The 22,836-nt window shown below is 35.0% G+C and overlaps 1 pseudogene across 1 annotated transcript in view; it reads right to left on the reverse strand.

Annotated features, from left to right (window-relative positions):
- The window catches only part of LOC309643660 (olfactory receptor 10J1-like), a 460,112-nt pseudogene that overhangs the window by 358,658 nt on the left and 78,618 nt on the right, over window positions 1–22,836 (reverse strand). The window lies entirely within an intron of this gene.

Consider the following 22,836-nt stretch of genomic DNA (forward strand, 5'->3'; position numbering starts at 1 on the left):
GCAGCACTCAATAATTGTTTTGTTTAAGTAGGAATATAAATCAGGAAAGCTCTCAGAAACTGAAGTGCAGGATGTTATGATATCCTGAAATGAAGAAAATGAAGTTTTTTCAAAGATAGCATGGAAAAATGTCACTGGTTAGAGTCACTTAATAACTTGACTAGTGCTGGTTACCTCACACCATGGGATATACCCAGAGATAAAGAGGTTGTGAAACAATGTTGAGACTCATCTCATCAATGTCCTTCGATTTGTATTTCCTTAGTCAAAGAAACCAAATGGTTTTCTTCTGTAATCATCCTAGTCACAACGAAACATTAGCGATAAATTATTGTTTATTTATTTACTTTACAAATGTCTGAAGAGTTACAACATTAAAACTTTTTTATCCAGCAGACTTAGATGTGGATCAATAGATACCAAAGCTCCTTAATCAAGGCTCTTACCTCAAAGGGGAAAGGAAAGTCACTATTACTTATTCCTCCTTTTCTGTTCACACAGTGACAGTGGCAGATCTTGGTTAGAAGCATCTATCACTACCAATACTTGACTGTACTTCCTGGATGGAGAAAAATTGCCTGTGAAGTTGCCTCTAGTTTCAATACTACGTGAAATATTTACATAGTTATTAACAGTTGACATACCAGAGGCATAAAATCATTATTTACATGTAATTTCTTCCTAGAGTATTTGGAAATAAATTTTGCTCAAGTTATCCTCTTGCTAAGACAAGGATCCACTACTTCTATGATTCACTTTCATGATTACACTTGCCTTTCAGAATTATTCACAGAATCACAAGTGAGTAATGGGCTTATATCATCACTGCAATGAATCCTTCAAATTCTGGAAGAGCAATGACCTTCTAGAAGGGTTGAGGACTTAATAAATACTTTTTCTACATTTTTTCCCATATAGTACATTGGGAATAATTTGAAAAATAATCCTAAGATATCAAATAAATGAAACCAATCAGTAGATAATATTGTGGTAGCCCACTATCTGATCTGTAAGAAGGATGACATCATGAAATGAAAAATGATCCCAAAGACCTGGTACATTTAGTAGATGATTTGAGGTCTCCTGAAAGGAGAATAAAACTGACTGGGTTAATTCAAACTAGGTTTGTGGAGTAGAGAGTTGAAGTCTAGATTAAAAAAAAAAAAAAAAAAATCTGAATATGCAGGAGTAAGTCAGGGAAAACCAAGGAGGATTTGGCAAGAGCACCACAATAACCATTGGTTTTCATGCATTTCCATTACAGACTTTAGTGCTGCTTATGTGGACGTGTTGCACTGTCTAAATGTAAAGGGAAGAGAGGGACTTTAGGCACTTCAGAGGGTCCCAATCCACAGACCAGGAGGCAGAGGACACATGACAGGAAGGACCATGAGTCAGGGCATTTTCTTCTCCTGTTACTAGAAACTCCTCAGTTGTTTCTGCAGCAGAAATGAAACCATATGCAAGCCCCAATGTCCCCGCTTTTTGAAGTAAAAGGTTGACTCAAGAGTTAATGATCACTCACCTCCTAGAATAATGGAAATAAAAACAAAAAAAAAAACCAAATGGGACCTAATATAACTTAAAAGCTTTTCCACAACAAAAAAAGCCATAAACAAGGTGAAAAGACAACCCTCAGAATGGGAGAAAATATTTGCAAATGAAGCAACTGACAAAGGATTAATCTCCAAAATATACAATCAGCTCATGCAGCTCAATATCAAAAAAACAAACAACCCAATCCAAAAATGGGCTGAAGACCTAAATAGACATTTCTCCAAAGAAGACATACAGATTGTCAACAAACACATGAAAAGATGCTCAACATCTCTAATCATTAGAGAGATGCAAATCAAAACCACAATGAGGTATCACCTCACACCAGTCAGAATGGCCATCATTGAAAAAACTAGAAACATAAATGCTGGTGAGGGTGTGGAGAAAAGGGAACCCTCCTACACTGTTGGTGGGAATGTAAATTGATACAGCCACTATGGAGAACACTATGGAGGTTCCTTAAAATATGAAAAATAGAACTACTATATGACCCAGCAATCCCACTACTGGGCATATACCCTGAGAAAACCATAATTCAAAAAGAGTCATGTACCACAATGTTCATTGCAGCTCTCTTTACAATAACCAGGACATAGAAGCAACCTAAATGTTCATCAACAGAGGAATGGATAAAGAAGACGTGGTACATATGTACAATGGAATATTACTCAGCCATAAAAAGGAACAAAATTGAGTTATTTGTAGTGAGGTGGATGGACCTAGAGTCTGTCATACAGAGTGAAGTAAGTAAGAAGGAGAAAAACAAATACTGTATGTTAATGCATATATATGGAATCTAGAAAAATAGTACTGATGGACCTAGTGGCAGGGCAGGAATAAAGACACAGACATACAGAACAGACTTGAGGATGCAGTGGGGGAAGGGGAGGCTGAGACGAAGTGAGAGAGAAACATTGACATATACACACTACCAAATGTAAAGTGGATGGCTAGTGGGAAACTGCTGCATAGCACAGGGAGATCAGCTAGGTGCCTTGTGACCACCTAGAGGGGTGGGATAGGGAGGGTGGGAGGGAGGCACAAGAGAGAGAGGATATGGGGATATATGTATACATATAGCTGATTCACTTTGTTGTACAGCAGAAACTAACACAACATTGTAAAGCAACTATACTCCAATAAAGATGTAAAAACAAAATAAATAAAAATTAAAAAATCTCTCTACCATAAAAGAAAAAAAGAGTTAATGATCCGGAAATGTGAAGATGTAGAAATAAAGAATAGCTATTGGGCTGGAAAACTGGTAGCAACTTAGACTATAAATCCACCACACAGCAGAATCACCAAACTCCCAGTTCCCTGAAAGATATAGATAAAGGCCTGACACACATTCCTAAGTTGTTTCTACAGGGAGCAGACCCCCTCCAGATGAAAACTGCTGACCACAAGAACATAGACCCTAGACTGGTTGAAACCAGAAGGTTGATGATGCTTGAAACTTCACCTTGATGCCAACCAGTCTGAGAATTTTCCAAGAGCTGATCATACCCTGCTCCTTAAACACTATAAAACTCCTTACTACCCCCTTCAAGGTGGGTCAGTCTTGAGGGTGTTAGCTCACTGTGGTCCCCTTTGCCTGACAAAGCAATAAAAGCTACTCTTTTCTACTTCAACCAAAACTCTGTTTCTGTGTTTCTATTTGGCACTAGTGAACAGGGGCTGAGTTTCAGCAACAGAAAGCACACACATTATTGGCCCAAATAAGAGGAAGTCCAAACAATGCTCTTAAATCCATACTGTGCAGTTGAAATTTTAAAAGATGGACCAAAGAAATGGAAAAAAAAAATGTGACCTTTTTCTGATTCTTAGTGGCCAAGTGGTTGATGGTTAAGGCCATCATAGAGATACAAAGTGATTTGTCAGGCTCTCAACACTTCTAGAGGATCAGTGTTTTTCTAGAATGTGCAAGGATTCATTGTTATAATGAGATGAGCTAAATGGGAAATGAGCTAAGTGGGAAGCGAGGGAACTCTTAATATGGGAAAAAATGACTGGAAAAACCTCCTATCATCTCAAGTATTATTACAGAAGATCACTGAAATTCCTCAGTGTAGAGTCCCCACGAGGTCAATGCCATATGTCTAGCAGATACCACAAGCCTTCTAAGAAGACGTGTCAGAGCAAGCAGAAGAGTAATTGCACCAAGAAATAACATGCAACTCGAAATTCCATATTAGACCTTGGGATAAAGATAAACATGAAAGATCTGTAGTTTCAGAGAAGAAAATGGAAGGGAAAAGGGTGTTGGGTATAGTAAATCAAAACTCTTTACCTCTTATGCCTAAGGGCCAGAACAAAACCTATTAGTGTGTGAGCCTGAGCTGGCCAAGTTGATTTATATATTTACCAAGTTATCAACCACTTGAGTTAATCTTTTATAAGAACTAACATTTGGCTCTATTAATTTTCTTTATGTTTTTTGTCTGTTTTATTGTTTTTCTGTTTACTGTTTGTTTTGTCTGTTTACTTGTTTTCACAATACACAAAATAAATTTGTGTATTGATTTCTGCTTATAGCTTTACTTCCTTATACTGTTGCTTTCTTCACTCTCTTTTTTTTTCTAGTGTTGTAAGATGTAAATTTATATCAATTACATTACTACTTTTTCTTTTTTAATATAAACACTTAAAGTAAAAATATGTTTCCTCTAAGTATTACTTTTGCTTTGTTCCCCTAGGTTTTGTGGGATGTATTTTACTGTCCCTAGTAACCCTTGGCATGTATTAACTAATGGCTTATTTTTAAATGTATTATATAATTTTGAGATATTGGAGAATTTTCTAGGTATCTTATTGCTGATTTCTGATTTAGCCCTGTGTGGTCATGAAGTATACTCTAAGATTTCAGACATGAATTTTACTGAGACACTGTAAGTCCCTGCATTTTATTTTACTTTGGCACACTTGAAGAGAACATGTAGATTCCAGTTGTTTTAATGGTATTAAATTAGATCATATTTTATGGAAATTATATCATATTAGTTACATGTGGTATTAAATTTTTCTGGTTTTTTTTCTGATATATTTCTTCTTGTCTATCAATTATTGAATCAGAGATTTTAAATATCTAACTATGATTGTTGATTTGATTTTGCTATTGGTTCTTGTTTTATAATTTTGAAACTCTGTAATTAGATGCGTTTAGGGAATTGTTATGACTTTCTGGTAGATTGGCCAAGATATTTTCCAAGTGCCTTTTTTTTGGTCAGAGCTTGACTTTTCTCTGACTCATGTCATGGCTTGGTTTTAGGCTTTGTCAAGGCAGATCTGTGTAAATCCCAAGATGTTCCCCTAGCCTAATGAACTGGTGTGACTCAGACTCTGACTCATGTCAGAGATGGGTTTTAGGCTTTGTTAGAGTGGGTTATATAATAGTCCCTACACTAGTGCTTGACCCTTCCTTCTGAGGCTCAATCTTTCTGTGGTCAACCTGGATGGCAAAGGTGGTAAATACATATATCTCTATTCTAGAACTCTCTGATGTTCCTCAGCATTGTGTGCAGTACCTGTATTTTTCTATTCCAACTTTACTGAGATATCATTGACATATAACATTGTAGAAATTTAAGATGTGCGATGTGTTGATTTGATACACGTATATGTTGCAAAATGATTGCATATCCTTAGGTAATACCTCCATCATGTCACATAATTGTCATTATTTTCTTGTGATGAGAACATTTGAGATCTACTCTCTTAACTTTCAAATATATGATACATTATTTTAACTGTTATCACAATACTGTGCATTAGAACCCTAGAACTTATTCATCGTATATGTGGAAGTTTGTACCCTTTAGCCAATATTTTCCCATTTCCCCCACCACCTCAGTCCCTGGCAATCACCAGCTTATTCTCTGTTTCTATGAGTTTAAATTTTTTAGATTTCATATATAAGTGAGATCATCCAGTGTTTGTCTTTCTCTGTCTGCCTTATTTCACTTAGCATAATGCCTTATAGTTCCATTTACGTTTCTGCAAATGGCAAGATTTCATTCGTTTTTATGGCTGGGTAATATTCAATCATCATATATATATATGTATATATATCACATCTTCTTTATCCATTCATCTATTTACCTCTTTTTATGTTATATATTTGTTAATATAGTAGCTATAGTTATTTTTTACTACTCTTGTCTTTTAACATTTATACTATAAGACACCATATTACAGTTAAGATACCACCATATTACAGTATTTGAGTAGTCTGCTTTTGACTAAATATTTATTTTTTCCAGTGTGCTGTGTATTTTCATGTTACTAATTAGCATCCTTTAAATATAGCTTGAAGAACTCCTTCAATCTTTCTTGTAAGGCAGGTCTAGTGTTGACAAATTCCTTTAGCTTTTGTTTGTCTGGAAAGTCTTTATTTCTCTTTCATTTTTTTAATAATGTGTTTAAATTTTTTTATCTTATTATGTTTTACAGTAAGTCCTTGTTGGTTATTTATTTTAAATAGAGCAGTTTGTACATGTCAATCCCAAACTCCCAGTCTCTCCCTCCCCTCCCCCCTTCCACCCTGGTAACCATAAGTTCATTCTCTAAGTCTGTGAGTCTGTTTCTGTTTTGTAGATAAGTTCATTTGTATCATTTTTAAAATATTCTGCATATAAGTGATATCATATGATATTTGTCTTTCTCTGTCTGACCTACTTCACTTAGTATGGTAATCTCCAGGTCCATCCATGTTGCTGCAAAAGACAATATTTCATTATCTGTATGGCTGAATAATATTCCATTGTATATATATACCACATCTTTATTCATCTCCTGATGGACATTTAGGTTGCTTCCATTTCTTGGCTATTGTAAACAGTGCTGCAATGAATATTGGAGTGCATGTTTACTTTCAAACCAAGTTTTTCTCCAGATATATGCCCAAGAGTGGGATTGCTGGGTCATATGGTAGCTCTATTTTTAGTTTTTTAAGGAACCTCCATACTGTTCTCCATAGTGGCTTTACCAATTTACATTCCCACCAACAGTGCAAGAGTGTTCCCTTTTCTCCACACCCTCTTCAGCATTTATTGTTTGTGGATTTTTTGATGATGGCCATTCTGACTGGTGTGAAGTGATACCTCACTGTAGAGTTTTGATTTCCATTTCTCTAATAATAAGCAGTGTTGAACATCTTTTCATGTGCCTCTTGGCCATCTGTATGTCTTCTTTGGAGAAACGTCTATTTAGGTCTTCTGCCCATTTTTTGATGGGGTTGTTTGTCTTTATGGTATTGAGTTGCTTGAGCTGTTCGTAAATTTTAGAGACTAATCCTTTGTCAGTCTCATCATTTGCAAATATTTTCTCCCATTCTGTGGGTTGTCTTTTTGTTTTGTTTATGGTTTCTGTTGCTGTGCAAAAGCTTTTGAGTTTAATTAGGTCCCATTTGTTTATTTTTGTTTTTATTTCCATTACTCTGGGAGGTGGATTGAAAAAGATATTGATGCGATTTATGTCATAGAGTGTTCTGCCTATGTTTTTCTCTAAGAGTTTTATAGTATCTGGTCTTACATTTAGGTCTTTAATCCATTCCATTTTGAGCTTATTTGCTTATTTGCCTGTGTGTGTTTAAACATCTGTTTTTTTTTTTTGAATGCCAATTTTTATTTATTTATTTATTTATTTTTATGTGTGTTTAAACATCTTTATTGGAGTATAATTGCTTTACCATGTTGTGTTAGTTTCTGCTGTATAAAAAAGTGAATCAGCTATATGTATACATATATCCCCATATCCCCTCCCTCTTGTGCTTCCCTCCCACCCTCCCTATCTCACCGCTCTAGGTGGTCACAAAGCACTGAGCTGATCTCCCTGTGTGATACAGCTGCTTCCCATTAGCTATCTATTTTACATTTGGTAGTGTATATATGTCATTCCTACTGTCTCACTTTGTCCCAGCTTGCCCTTCCCTCTCACTGTGTCCTCAAGGCCATTCTCTACGTCTGCATCTTTATTCCTGTCTTGCCCCTAGGTTCATCAGAACCATTTTTTTTTTAAGATTCCATATATATATGTTAGCATACGGTGTGTGGTTTTAAAGAGTGTTCTAATTTTATTTTTTTATATGTAGCTACCCAGTTTTCCTAACAACATTTATTGAAGTGACTCTCTTTCCTCCATTGTATAGTCTTGCCTCCTTTGTCACAGATCAATTGACCATAGGTGTGTGGGTTCATTTCTGGTCTTTCTATTTTGTTCCATTGATCTAAATTTCTGTTTTTGTGTCAGTGCCATACTGTTTTGATGACTGTAGCTTTGTAGTGTAGTCTGAAGTCAGGGAGCCTGATTCCTCCAGCTCCATTTTTCTTTATCATTGCTTTTGTGTCTCCACAGAAATTTTAAGATTTTTTGTTCTAGTTCTGTGAAAAATGTCATTGGTAATTTGATAGGGACTGCACTGAATCTGTAGATTGCCTTGGATAGTATAGTCATTTTCACAATACTGATTCTTCAATCCAAGAACATGGTATATTTTTCCTTCTGTGTCATCTTCAATTTCTTTCATGAGCATCTTATAGTTTTCAGGGTATAGGTCTCTTGTCACCTTAGGTAGGTTTATTCCTAGGAATTTTATTATTTTTGATGCTATGGAAATGTAGTTGTTTAATTTCTCTTTCTGGTCTTCTGTTGTTAGTGTATAGAAATGCAACAAATTTTTGTATATTAATTTTGTATCCTGTTACAATACTTTACTGAATTCATTGATGAGCTCTAGTAGTTTTCTGGTAGCATCTATAGGATTTTCTGTGTATAGTATCATGTAGTCTGTAAACAATGACAGTTTTCCTTATTCTTTTCCAACGTGGACTTCTTTTATTTCCTTTTCTTCTCTGATTTCTGTGGCTAGGGCTTCTGAAACTATGCTGAATAAAAGTGGTAAGAATGGACATCCTTGTCTTGTTCCTGATCTTAGAGGAAATGATTTCAGCTTTTCACCATTGAGTATTATGTTAGCTGTAGGTTTGTCATATATGGGCTTCTATGCCAACTTCCTGGAGAGTTTTTATCATAAATGGGTGTTGAATTTTGTCAAAAGCTTTTTCTGCATCTATTGAGATGATCATATGGTTTTTATTCTTCAATTTATTAATGTGGTGTATCACACTGATTGATTTGTGGATATTGAAAAATCCTTGCATCCCTGGGATAAATCCCACTTGATGATGGTGTATGATACTTTTAATATATTGTTGGATTTAGATTGCTAGTATTTTGTTGAGGATTTTTGCATCTGTGTTCATCAGTGATATTCGCTTGTAATTTTCTTTTTTTGTTTGTGGTATCTTTGTCTGGTTTTGGTATCAGGATGGTGGTCTCATAGAATAAGTTTGGGAATATTCCTTCCTCTGTAAATTTTTGGATTAGTTTCACAAGGAGAGGTGTTAACTCTTCTCTAAATGTTTGGTAGAGTTCCCCTGTGAAGCCTTCTGGTCTAGGACACTTGTTTGTTGGGAGTTTTTAAATCACCCTTTCAAATTCAATACTTGTGATTGGCCTGTTCATGTTTTCTATTTCTTCCTGGTTTTGTCTTAGGAGATTGTACCTTTCTAAGAATTTGTCCATTTCTTCCAGGTTGTCCAATTTATTGACATATAGTTGCTTGTAGTAGTCTCTTATGATACTTGATCCTTTGTATTTCTGTGCTCTTGTTGTAATTTCTCCTTTTTCATTTCTGATTTTATTGATTTGAGCTCTCCCCCTTTTTTTCCCGGTGAGTCTGGCTAAATGTCTATCAATTTTGTTTATCTTTTCCAAGAACCATCTTTTAATTTCATTGATCACTTCTATTTTTTCTTCGTTTCTATTTCACTTATTTCTGCTCTGATCTTTATGATTTCTTTCCTTCTGCTAACTTTAGGTTTTGTTTGTTCTTCTCTCTCTAGTTGCTTTAGGTGTAAGTTTAGGTTGTTTATTTGAGATTTTTCTTGTTTCCTGAGGTAAGACTGTATTACTATAAACTTCCCTCTTAGAACTGCTTTTGCAGCATCCCATAGGTTTGGATGGTTGTGCTTTAATTACCATTTGTCTCAAGGTATTTTTTGATTTCCCCTTTGATTTCTTCAGTGATCCATTTGTTCTTTAGTAGCATATTGTTTAACCTCCACGAGTTTTATTTTATTTTATTTTATTTTACCTGTAATTGATTTCTAATCTCATAGTGTTGTGGTCAGAAAAGATGCTTGATATGATTTCAATTTTCTTAAATTTACCAAGGCTTGCTTTGTGGCTCAGCATGTGGTCAATCCTGGAGAATGTTCAATGTGCACATGAGAAGAATATGTATTCTGCTGCTTTGGAATGGAATGCTCCATAAATATCAGTTAAGTCCATCTGGTCTAATGTGTCATTTAAGGCCTGTGTTTCTTTATCGATCTTCTCTCTGGATGATCCACCCTTTGATGAAAGTGGGGTGTTAAAATCCCCCACTATTATTGTGTTACTGCCAATTTCTCCCTTTATGGCTGTCAGTATTTCCTTTATATATTGAGGTGTTCCTATGTTGGGTGTATATATATTTACAATAGTTATATCTTCTTGGATTGGTCCCTTCATCATTATGTAGTGTCCTCCGTTGTTTCTTGTAACAGTCTTTATTTTAAAGTCTATTTTGTCTGATATGAGTATTGCTACTCCAGCTTTCTTTTGATTTCCATTTGCATGGAATATCTTTTTTCTTCTTCTCACTTTCAGTATGTATGTGTCCATAGATCTGAATTGGGTCTCTTGTACACAGCATATATGGGTCTTGTTTTTGTATTCATTCAGCCAGTCTATGACTTTTGGTTGAAGCATTTAATCCATTTACATTTAAGGTAATTATCTATATGCCTGTTCTTATTGCCATTTTGTTACTTGTTTTGGATTTATTTTTGTAGGTGTTTTCTCTTCCCTCAAACTTTTGTTATCTCCTTTTGTGATTTGATGACTGACTTTAGTGCTGTGTTTCAATTCCTTTTTCTTTTTTTGTGTGTGTATCTATTGTAGATTTTCATTTTATGGTTACCATGAGATTTTGATTTAGCAGTCTCTATATAAACAAGGTCGTTTTAAGTTGCTGGTCTTTTAATTTCAAATGCAATTTCAATATCCTGCATTTGTGATCTCCCCTTCTCACAACTGTTAGTTTTGATATCATATTTGTCTGTGGATAATTTCCTACCTTTACTGTCTGTTTGCTTTTACCAGTGAGCTTTTCCATTTGTAATTTTGTTTCTAGTTGTGGCCTTTTCTTTTCTGCTTAGAGAAGGTCCTTCAGCATTTGCTGCAAAGCTGGTCTAGTGGTGCTGAATTCTCTTAGCTTTTGCTTGTTTGTAAAGCTTTTGATTTTTTGGTCAAAAGTCAATGAGAGCCTCACTGGGTAGAGCATTCTTGGTTGTAGGTTATTCCCTTTCATCACTTTAAATATATTGTTCCACTCCCTTCTGGCCTGCAGAGTTTCTGCTGAGAAATCAGCTGATAACCTTATGGGAGTTCCCTTGCATGTTATTTGTTGCTTTTCCCTTGTTGCTTGTACTACTTTGTCTTTAATTTTGTCAGTTTGATTACTATGTGTCTCGGCGTGTTCCTCCTTGGGTTTATTCTGCCTGGGACTTTCTGCACTTCCTGGACTTGGGTGGCTATTTCCTTTCCCATGTTAGGGAAGTTTTCGACTATAATCTCTTCAAATATTTTCTCAGACCCTTTCTTTTTCTCTTCTTCTTGGACCCCTATAATTCAAATATTGGGGCATTTAATTTTTGTCCCAGAGGTCTCTGAGACTGTCCTCATTTCTTTTCGTTCTTTTTCTTTATTCTTTTCAGTGGCAGTGATTTCTACCATTCTGTCTTCCAGGTCACATATCCATTCTTCTCCCTCAGTTATTCTGCTATTGATTCTTTCTAGGGTATTTTTCATTTCAGTTATTGTATTGTTCACCTCTGTTTGTTTGTTCTTTAGTTCTTTCAGGTCTTTGTTAAACATTTCTTGCATCTTCTCAATCCGTGCCTCCATCTTTTTCCTAGATCTTTGATCATCTTTATTATCATTATTCTGAATTCTTTTTCAGGTAGATTGCCTACTTCCCCCTCTTTTAGTTGTTTTTGTAGGTTTTTATCTTGCTCCTTTTTCTGCCACAGATTTCTCTGTTGTCTCATTTTGTCTAACTCATTGTGTTTGTGGTCTCCTTTCTGCTGGCTACAGGATCATAGCTCCTTTTGCTTCTGGTGTCTGCCCCCTGGTGGGTGAGATGGATATTGAGCAGGGCCTCCCCTTTGCTCTGTGGTTGTCACTGCCCTGTAAGGGGCATACTGTGCTCCCTAGTTGTGGAAGTAGAGGACTCAAGATCTGTTTCTTAACTGTGTTTCTGATCTGCAGTGCAAGGTAGGTGGGATAGGAGAACTTCCATTGGGAGAGAAGCATCTGATTATTCCTCTTCTGGGGCTGTTCTCCTGTGATTGTGCTCTATTGTTCCAAGATCTTGGCTCATCTTCACTATTATTATTCTGAATTCTTTTTCCAGAAGATTGCTTATCTCCACTTCACTTAGTTGTTCTTCTGGGATTTTATCTTATTCCTTCATCTGTGACATATTCCTCTGCCACTTCATTTTGTCTTTCTCTGACTGTGGTTTTCATCCTGCAAGCTGCAGGACTGTAGTTCTTCTTGCTTCTGCTGTCTGCCTTCTGGTGGATGAGGTTAGCTAAGAGGCTTGCGCAGGCTTCCTGATGGGAGGGACTAGTGGTGGGTGGAGCTGGGTCTTGTCCCTTTGCTGGGCAGGGCCATGCTTAGTAAGACTTTACGCCACTTGTCTGCTGTTGGGTGGGGCTGTGTTACTGCTCTGTTTGTTGTTTGGCCTGAGGCTTCCCAGCACTGGAACCTATAGGCTGTTGGTTGTGTTAATGGTAGCCATTAAGAGGGCTCCAGCCAATGAGTACCATCCAGAATTGTTGTTACTGTGTCTTTGTCCTCACAGTGAGCCTGAGCCATTCCCCATCTCCACAGGAGACCCTCCAATACTAGCAGGTAGGTCTGGCCCAGTCTCTTAGGGAGTCACTGCTTTTTTCCCCTGTGTCCTGGTGTACACAGGTCCTTGTGCACACCCTCCAAGAGTGGAATCTCTCTTTCCCTCAGTCCTATGTAATTCCTGAGATCAAATCCTGCTGGCCTTCAAAGTCAGATTCCCTGGGAATTCCTAGTCCCATTTCTGGACCCCCAGGCTGGGAAGACTGATGTGGGGCTTAGAACTTTCACTCCAGTGGGAGAACGTCAGTGGTATAATTGTTTTCCAATGTGTGGGTCATGCATCTGGCATCTATGGTATTTGATTTTATTGTGATTGTGCCTTTCTTACAGTCTCGATATGGTTTCTTTGATTTTGGATGTAAGGTATCTCTTTTGGTAAGTTCCAGCGTTTTTTTTTTTTTTTTTTGGTGGTTGTTCAGCAGTTAGTTGTGATTCCAGTGTTCTCATAAGATGAGGTAACTGCATGTTCTTCTACTCCACCATCTTGAGCTTCTGAGTCTTCTCCTTCATTTTTGAAGTGTAACTTTTCCAGATAGAGTATTTTTGGTTTGCAATGTTTTTTTTTCAGCAATTTGAATATATCATCCCACTCTCTTGGCCTGTAAGGTTTCTGATGAAAAAATATGAAACACTTCATAAATTTGCATGTCATTCTTGCATAGCAGCCATGCTAATCGTTTTATCATTCAATTTTAGTATATGTGTTGCCAAAATGAGTATCCCTTGTACTGATATTATGTTTCAAACCCCATAGCAGCTGCTTTCTTGTAAGTCTCATGTTGCCTCACCCACATCCATACAACCAAGGACTCAGCCAATGAATGCACCACCTCTGTATACCTTCTTTCTCTCCAGAATCTCAGAGAAGCAGAGATCTGGGTATGATGGCTCCATTTATTCCTCTCTAGCCTCATTTTTCTGCACACTTCTCTACCTACCAAAATTTAATTTGTACAGAGCTCATTAGGCTGTTTCACACTTTTGAGTATTTACATGTGATATTTCCTCTTTGTAGAGTCTCTCAGTTTCTTTATTTTGCTAAGAATAATACTGTCTACCATAGATTGACTTCTCAAAATGTTCCAGAACTGCAATAAGTAATATATATGCATTATCTCATTTAACTCTCAAATAATCTCTATGAAGTAGAGCGTTCCCCTATTTTAGAGAGACCCTTTTAAACTATTTCCTCAATATCATGTGACTAGTGAGCAAAAGCCAAGAATCAAACCAGGTCTGATTTACTCCATGCCCTCACTTTTGAACACTAGGTGACATCACTTCCTTGTCATGCTAATTTCTACAAATCTTTTCTCATTTAACAAAGGTTTAATATCCTTTAAAGCTTATATGAATGTGATTTTCTTAAGTTATTTAAAAAAACTCTCCCACTGGGACTTCCTTAGTGGTCCAGTGGTTAAGACTCTGTGCAGGGTACATGGGTTCAATCCCTGGTCAGGGAACTAAGATCCCACATGCTATGCTGCATGGCCAAAAAATAAAAAAAATCCCACTTAAAACATGAGTACTATAGAATTGTTTAAATTCTTATGCTTCCTGGTGTATGATGTATGTGTAAAACAGGAATCTAGTTTCCCAAAGTCTAAACCAAATTATTTGCATTTCTGAAAAGCTAACCTGTCTAAAGTAAACTGTCTATCCATTTTCTACCTCAGTGAAATTATAAAATTTCAGGTATCAGCTTTGACCTCTGGTCTGTTGTTCTCAGTTGAACCAGGGAAACAAAATTCATCTCCTTCCACACTATATTTATGTTTTGTATATTATCCTTAATGATATGATATTGTGTCATTTTCCATTCCACACTATATTTATGTTTTGTATATTATCCTTAATTTCAGAGATTGCGGCCTTCCTATTCATTGTTTCTGCAACAGAAGACCCACATACATTTTTACATATTTTGAGAAAATAATAACTATCTCTTATAAGGAAAGATGCTTATGAAAGTATAAATAGAAGATATAGGACAACAATTACAGGTACAGATATACATGTATCTTAGGCTAACTCTTCTTACAGAGCCCTCCTTTTAGGAAACCATATTTAAGCTTCTCTTGTACTAGGTAGTTCTTTGCTTGACATTTCTGGAGCAATGAGATATGTTCCTGTTTTCTCCTGCTTCCATCCCCAGGGCAGCTGAGCTTGTTAGAGTACTTGGATACAAAGATATCAAATGTCTTGGAAGGGATTTTTGTCAGAAAAAGTTGATATCTGCTACAACTATTCATTCAATAAACTATGAAAAATCTGTGTAACATGCATGCTTCTAGTAACCAACTAATTTTTCATTCTATCTCAATGTATGGAGTCTTCCCCAATATCTGTTTCTTTCCTGGACTCTGGTTTGCCAGCTAAAATTCTTCAGTTTTCTTTGCAAAGCAAGGCTATCTCTCATCAGTTCTACAATTGAATTTGTAAATAAAGCTTCTCAAAGAGAGTGTAGGAACGTAATAGTTATAAAATTAAGGGGCTATCCTAGAAGACAAATATAATGGAGTTACAAAGTTTTGGTCATATAAGAAGTTACTTGAGTTCATAGCAACATGTAGATGGTTTAATGGAGTTAAAAACCTTGTTCTAACTAACAAAAGTAGATAGAAATAATGTTTAAATCATATGCGTAACTTTTGAATGTATTTCTATCCCAGCAAATAGCAACCAATCAATTTCTTACTCTGATGATGTCCTAACCATAACCCAAGCTTGGATGGGAATTCACTATTCAAATGAGAATAAAGTAATTGGGATTTTATGCTTCTGCTTCTGCATGTAAGGAGCTTGAAAGTCACCACTCCATCCTAACAACAAGTAAAAGGCTGAACAGACTGAAAATCAACAACTCTTCTAGGATCCCTAAGAGATGAGGATACAGAGGAAACTATTGCCCCCAAGACTGGAGAGACAGAAATACAAAATACAGGGAGTCACAGCTTGCTGCATGGCAAGTAAGGCTCCCAGGGGTGGCAACTGTTATAAGAACCAGTACTTGGGTAGAAAAGCCTGAACTATAATTGAGCAATTGCTGGACACTCAGTGTGGACAAATCTGAGAGTTAAAATATCCAGGGGGACCTGGAGGTATTATGTGCCCTGACTTCAGGTTATACTGCAAAGCTACACTAATCAAAACAGTATGGTACTGGCACAAACAGAGACACATAGATCAACGAAACAGAATAGAGAGCCAAGAAATAAATCCACACTTATATGGTCATTTAATCTGTGACAAAGGAGACAAGAATGTACAATCGTGAAAAGATAGCCTCTTTAACAAGTGGTGTTGGGAAAACTGGACAGCTACATGCAAAAGAATCAAACTGGACTATTTTCTCACACTATATACGAAAATCAACTCAATATGGATTAAAGACTTAAGTGTAAGACCTGAAACCATAAAAATCCTAGAAGAAAACATAGGAAGTAACCTCATTGACATTGGTCTTAGCAATGTTTTTATGCATCTGACTGGAAAGGCAAGGGAAATAAAAGCAAAAATAAACAAATGGGACTACACAACACTAAAATGTTTCTGCACAGTGAAAGAAATCATCATCACAACAAAAAGGCCACATACTGAGTGGGAGAAGATATTTATAAATCATATAACCAATAAGCAGTTAATATCCCAAATATTTAATGAACTCATACAGCTCAACAACAAAAAAGCAAACAACTTGATTAAAGAACAGGCAAAGAATCTGAATGGACATTTTTCAAAAGAAGACATACAGAGGGCCATCAGGCATGTGAAAAGATGTTCCACATCACTAATTATAAGAGAAATGCAAATCAAAACCACAATAACTTATCACTTGACAGTTATTTGTTAGAATAACTATTATCAAAAAGATGAGTTAAATAATATTGGAGAGTGTGGGGAGAAAAGAGAATCCTAATACACTGTTGTTGAGTCTGTAAATGGTGCATATACTCTGGAAAACATTGTGAAAATTCCTCAAAATATAAGAACAGAGCAACCACATGACCCAGGTATTCCACTTCTTGGTATAATCCAAAGGAAAATCAGAAAGCTAATTTGAAAAGATATATGCAATCCTATGTTCACTGCAGCATTATTTACAAAAGCCAAGATATGAAACAATTTAGGTTTCTAATGATGTATGGATAAAAATAAAAAGATGTGTTATATATACACAGTGGAATTCTACTCAGCCATAAAAAGAATAGAATCCTGCCATTTGTGACAACAAGGATGAATCTTGAAGGTATTATTCTAAGTGAATTACATCAGACTGAAAAAGAGAAATATTGTATGATTTCACTCATATGTGAAATCTAAACAAAAAAACCAAAAACAAACATATAAATAAGGAGAAGAGTTTAGTGGTTACCAGAGGGAAAATGGATTGTGGGGTGGGTAAAATTGGGAGTCAACTGTATTGTGATGATGGTAAGTAGATCTGTGGCTGTGATTACTTTGTGGTGGATATAAATTTTGAATTACAATCTGTACAACTGAAACATATAATAAAAAAGTCAACGACAAAGAGAATCTTGATAGCAGCAAGCAAAAAGCAACTTATCACTTACAGAGAGCTTAAATAAAATTATCAGCAAATTTCTCAGCGCAAGCCTTGCAGGCCAGATGGTATTGAGATGATATATTTAAAGTGCTGAAGGAAAAATCTGTCACTCAAGAATACTATGTCTTACAAGTTGGTCCTTCATAAATGATGGAGAAATTAAGGCATATCCAGATAAATGTAAGCTGAAGGAATTCATTACCACTAGACCTGCCTTACAAAAAAATGCAAAAGGGAGTTCTTCAAATTGAAACATAGGGTGCTACCCCGTTACTCAAACCCATACAAAAATATAAAGTTCTCTGTTGAAGGTAACTATATGGACAAATATAAAAACTTGTGTTATAACAATTTAAGTCTATAATTCTATATTTTATTATTTTTAGGATTTAAAAGATAGAAGCATAAAAATTACAAATCTGTATTAATATGTACACAGTATATAAAGATGTCATTTGTGACATCAATTACATAAATATATGAGTGAGGTGGAGCTCTAAAAGTGCAGAGATTTTGTATGTGATTGAAGTTACGGTGTTATCAGTTAAAAATATATTGTTATAACTTTGGGGTTGTTTTATGTAATCCACATGATGACTATAAAGAAAATAACTATTGAATATACACAAAAGGAAATGAGAAAAGAATCAGAATATGTCACTATGAAAAATCATCTAAACACAAAGGAAAGTGACAAGGGAGTACTAAATAAGGTTCAAAGAAATGTTAAGACATACAGAAAGCAAATAACAAAATGACAATTTTAAGTCCTTCTTTATAAGTGATTACTTTAAATATAAATAGATTAAACTAATGGATTAAATTAAATTCTTTAAATAATTAAAAGGCATTATTGGCAGAATGAATTTTTATAAATGAGGATTCAACTATGCAGTCTACAAGAGATCCAATTTAGATCTGAGGGCATGCATAGGTCAAAATTGAAAGGATGGAAAAAGATATTCCATGCAATAATAAGCAAAAAATAGAAGAGCTATATTAATATCAGAAAAGGTAAAGTTTAAGAAAAAAACTGTTACAAGAGATAAAGAAAGACATTGTATAGTGATAAATGGGTCAATTCACCAAGAAGATGTAACAATTATAAAATGTATGCTCCAAACATCAGAATTCTTAAACATAGGGAGCAAACATTGACAGAATGGAAGAGAGCAATAGACTGCTCTACAATAATAGTACCAGATTTTAATACCCCACTTTCAATAATTAATTACACCACCAGACAGAAGATCATTAAGGAAATAGAGATCTTGAACAACACTATAGACAAATTAGACCTAAGAAATATACACAGAATACTCCTCCCAACAACAGCAGAATAAACATTTTTCTCAAGTATACATAGAACACTGTCCAGAAGATACCATAAATTAGACCACAAAATAAGTATTAATAAACTTTAAAAGTTTGAAGTCATATAAAGTATAGTTTCCAATCAAAAGGGAATAAAACTAGAATTCAGTAGCAGAAAGAAAACTGGAAGATCCATGACTACATAGAATTAAAGAGCATGCTTTCAAACAAGCAATCGGTCAGAAAAGAAATCACCGGAAAAATTATAAAATATTTAGAGAAATGAAATGAAAGCACAAAATATCATTTCACTGGATGCAATGAAAGCAGTTCTAAGAGAAAAATTTATATCTCTAAACCCTTACCATTTAGAGATAAGAAACCTCACAAATCAACAATCTAACTTTACACCTCAAGGAACTAGAAAAAGAAGAATAAACTATCCAAAATCCAAAGCTAACAGAAGGGGGAAAAAATGATTAAGATCAATAAAATAGATATTAGAAAAAATAGACAAAATTAATGAAAATAAGTTATATTTCTGAAAAGATAAAATCTACAAAACTTTAGCTAGCCTAAGAAAAAATGAGAGAAGACACAAATAAATAAAACTATTAATGAAAAAGGGACATTACAACCAATGTCACAGAAATAAAAAGGATTATGAGACTAATATAAACAATTGTACACCAACGAGTTGGATAACATAGGTGAAAGGATAAATTCCTAGAAGTATATAACCATCCCAGACTGAATCATGAAAAATTAGAAAATCTGAACAGATCAATGACAGATAAGGAGATTGAATCAAAAATAAAAATCTCTTAATAAAGAAAGCCCAGGGCCAGATGCTTTTACTAGTGAAATCCACCAGACATTTAAAGAATTAACAACAATCCATTTCCAAAGAATTGAAGAGGAGAGAATACTTCCAAATTCTTTAGGAATTTGGAGGCCAGTATTACCCTGATACAAAAGCCAGACAGAGACACTACCAGAAAAGAAAACAACACATCAATATCTCTGATAAATATTGATGCAAAAATCCTCAATAATATAGTAAACAGAATACAATAGCACATTGAAAGTATCATACACCATGACTAAGTGGGATTTATGCCAAGAATGCAAGGAAGTTTTACCATATGAAAATCGATAAATGTGATAACCTGCATTAACAGAAAAAAGGACAAAAATCATATCATCATCTCAATAGATGCAGAAAAGCATTTGATAAAATTAAACACTCTCCATGAACTCTCAACAAATTGGGTATGGAAGAAAACTACTTCAATACAATAAAGGCATATATTACCATCCCACAGCTAATGTCATACTCAATGTTCAAAAGCTGAAAGTATGTCTATAAGTTCAGGAACAAGAGAAAGCTGACCATTCTTACCATTTCCCTTCAATAAATTACTGGAAGTCCTAGCCAGAAAGAGAAATAGAAGACATGAATATTGAAAAGGAAGACAGAAAATTACTTGTGTTTTCAGATGACATGATCCTATATGTAGGAAACTTAAAGGCTCCACCAAAACTTAGCACCAATAAACAAATTCAGTAAAGTTGAAGGATACAAAATTAACATACAAATATTAGTTGCTTTTTTATACACTAACAATGAACCATCCCAAAAGGAAATTAAGAAAACAATCTCAGTACAATAACATCAAAAAGAATAAAATACTTAGGAATAAACTTAACCAAGTATACAAAAGACTTGTACATGAAAAACTGCAAAACACTGAAGAAAGAAATTAAAGGAGAAACATTGGGAAAGATATCCTGTGTTCATGGATTGAAATATTTAATACTGTTAAAATGTCCATACTACTCAAAATTACCTACAGATTCAATGATATCTACATCAAAATCTCAATGGCATCTTATACAAAAATTGAAAAAAAATCCTAAAATGTATATGAATCTCAAAAGACCCAGAGATAGTTTTGAAACAAACAAACAAACAAACAAAAAAAACCTATAGTTTTTAAAAAAATATTTTGAAAAAGAAGAATAAAGCTGGAAGCATCACTCTGTCAGATTTCAAAATATATTACAAAGCTATACTAATTAAAACAGTATGGTACTGGCATAAAACAGACATAAAGAACAATGGAACAGAATAGAGAACACAGAAATAAACCCATGAATATACAGTCAACTGACTTTTGACAAGAGTGCCAAGAATAAGCACTGGGTAAAGCATAGACTCTTTAACAAATTGTGTTGGGGATTCTACACACCCACATGCAAAAAAATGAAAGTGGACACTACCTTACACCATACACAAAAATCAACTAAAAGCAATATGATCTTATATGCAGAAAACCCTGAAGATTTTCCTGTTAGAATTAATAAATGAATTCAGCAAATTTGCAGGACAAGAAAGTCAACACACATGAATCAGCTATGTTTTATACACTAACAATCTGAAAAGTAAATTCAGAAACAATTCAGGGCTTCCCTGGTGGTGCAGTGGTTGGGAGTCTGCCTGTTAGTGCAGGGGACGTGGGTTCGCGCCCTGGTCTGGGAGGATCCCACATGCCGTGGAGCGACTGGCCCCGTGAGCCACGGCTGCTGAGCCTGCGCGTCTGGAGCCTGTGCTCCGCAGCAGGAGAGGCCACGATGGTGAGAGGCCCGCGCACTGCGATGAGGAGTGACCCCGGCTTGCCACAACTACAGGAAGCCCTAGCACAGAAACGAAGACCCAACATAGCAATCAATCAATCAATAAATAAATCTTTAAAAAAAAAAAAAAGAAACAATTCAATTTATGATGGCTTAAAAAATAATGAAATACTTAGAAATAAACTTAGCCTAGAAGGTAAAAGACTTATATGATGATAGCTACAAAATGTTTCTGAAAGGAATCAAAGACACAAATACATGGAAAGACATCATGTATTCATTGATTGGAAGACTTCATATTGTTAACATGTCAATACTACCCAAAGTGATCTACAGAGTCAGTGTAATCCCTATCAAAATCCCAATGCCATTTTTGTTTTGCAGATACAGAAATATTCGTCCTAAGATTTATATGAAATATGAACAGACTCCAAGTAGCCAAGACAATTTTGGAAAGGAATAACAAATTTGGAGGTCTCAAACTTCCTGATTTCAATCAAAACAGTGTGGTACTGGCATAAAGACAGGCATGGAACAGGCCAATGGAATAGAAGAGAGGGCACAAAAATAAAATCCTCACATATATGGTCAAATTATTTTTGACACAGGTATCAAGACCACTGAATTAAGAAAGGATAGTTTTTTAAAATGGTGTTGAGTAATAAGTATATTCACATGCAAAAGAATTAAATTGAACCCTTACCTGCATCATATACAAAAATTAACTCAAACTGATCAAAGACCTAAACATATGAGCTAAATCTGTAAAACTCTCAGAAGAAAACATCAGGGGAAACTTCATGACATTGGATTTGGCAATGGTTTCTTTGATGTGACATCCAATGTATAGTCAACAACAACAAAATAGATAAATCAGAGGACATCAAAATTAATAACTTCTATGGTTCAAAGTAAGCAATCAACAGAGTGAAAAGGAAACATATGGACTAAAAAATCATTTGCAAATTATATATCTGCAAAGTGATTAATATCCATGATATGTAAAAATTTCTACAACTCAATGAAAAACAAAGTCAAACAACTTGATTAGAAAATGTATGAAAAATTTAAAGTAGACATTTCTCCAAAGTTGATATATGAATGATCAATAAGCACATGAGAAAGTATTTAATATCAATAATCATTATGGAAATTCAAATAAAACACAATGAAATACCACATTACATCCATTAGGTTGGATATTATATATATATAAATAAAGGAAACAGAAGATAACAAGTTTGGTGAGGATGTGGAGAAATTGGAACACTTGTGCACTGTCAGTGGGAATGTAAAAATGTACAGTTGTTATGGAAAACAATATAGAGATTCCTCAAAAAAATTAAAAATAATATTATGATCCAGTAATTCCACTTCTAGGTATATATCCCAAAAAGTAAAAACAGGATCTTAAAGAAATATTTACACACGCACATTCAGTGATGTATTATTCACAATAACCAAAAGATTAAAGTAATAAAGTGTCCATCGATAGATGAATTAATAAACAAAATGTGGTATACACATACAATGGAAAATTATTTTACCTTAAAAAGAAAGGAAATTCTGACACGCACTACAGCGTGGATGAACTTTGAAAGCATTATGTTAAGTGATATGTCAGTCACAAAAAGACAAATACTGTATGATTATACTTATATGAGGTACTTAGAGTATTCAAATTCATAGAGACAGAAAGTAGTGTTTCTGGTGTTTGCCAGAAGATGGGGGGAGGGAGA

Source organism: Balaenoptera physalus (assembly GCF_965194825.1).
Source record: "Balaenoptera physalus genome assembly, chromosome: 1".
Lineage (NCBI taxonomy): Eukaryota > Metazoa > Chordata > Mammalia > Artiodactyla > Balaenopteridae > Balaenoptera > Balaenoptera physalus.